The following is a 523-nucleotide window of genomic DNA, read 5'->3' on the forward strand; positions in this document are numbered from 1 at the left end:
ATAAATCTAAAAATTTCATACACGCGGCCCGGCGACGGGCGGAGCGCGCGGCCTCCCAGGCAGGGCTGCTGCTGCTGCTGCTGCAATATTTACGCGCCTGCGGGAACCCGCGTGCCCAGAGCCGCCCGTCAAACAGGACGGGGCGCCAAGACCCCACCGGGCCTCCCCACCGGGCTCAACGGGTCCCCCTCAGCCACCGACATCTCATCATGGAACTTCCCACGTCCCCGTGAGAAATCCAGGATCGGGGCATCGCCGAACCATTTTTTTTTTTTTAATGGAAAAGGAAATCGGCCTTCTTCTGTTTTGTTTCCTCAATCGAGAAATTATTATTCTTATAAATAAGCTCAGAGCCCTGGCTGGTTTTGCTCAGTGGTTAGAGCGTCAGCCTGTGGACAGAAGGGTCCCGGGTTCGATTCTAGTCAAGGGCACAGGCCCGGCTTGTGGACTCCATCCCCAGTGTGGGGGCGTGCAGGAGGCAGCCGACCAGTGATTCTCTCTCATCATGGATGTTTCTCTCTCT

At 56.8% G+C, this 523-nt stretch overlaps 1 protein-coding gene across 1 annotated transcript in view; it reads left to right on the plus strand.

Moving 5' to 3' along the window:
- NR5A2 (nuclear receptor subfamily 5, group A, member 2) overlaps positions 1-523 on the plus strand; it is a 64,387-nt gene that overhangs the window by 46,211 nt on the left and 17,653 nt on the right. The window lies entirely within an intron of this gene.

Source organism: Myotis brandtii, unplaced genomic scaffold (genome assembly GCF_000412655.1).
Source record: "Myotis brandtii unplaced genomic scaffold, ASM41265v1 scaffold888, whole genome shotgun sequence".
In the NCBI taxonomy this organism is placed as follows: domain Eukaryota; kingdom Metazoa; phylum Chordata; class Mammalia; order Chiroptera; family Vespertilionidae; genus Myotis; species Myotis brandtii.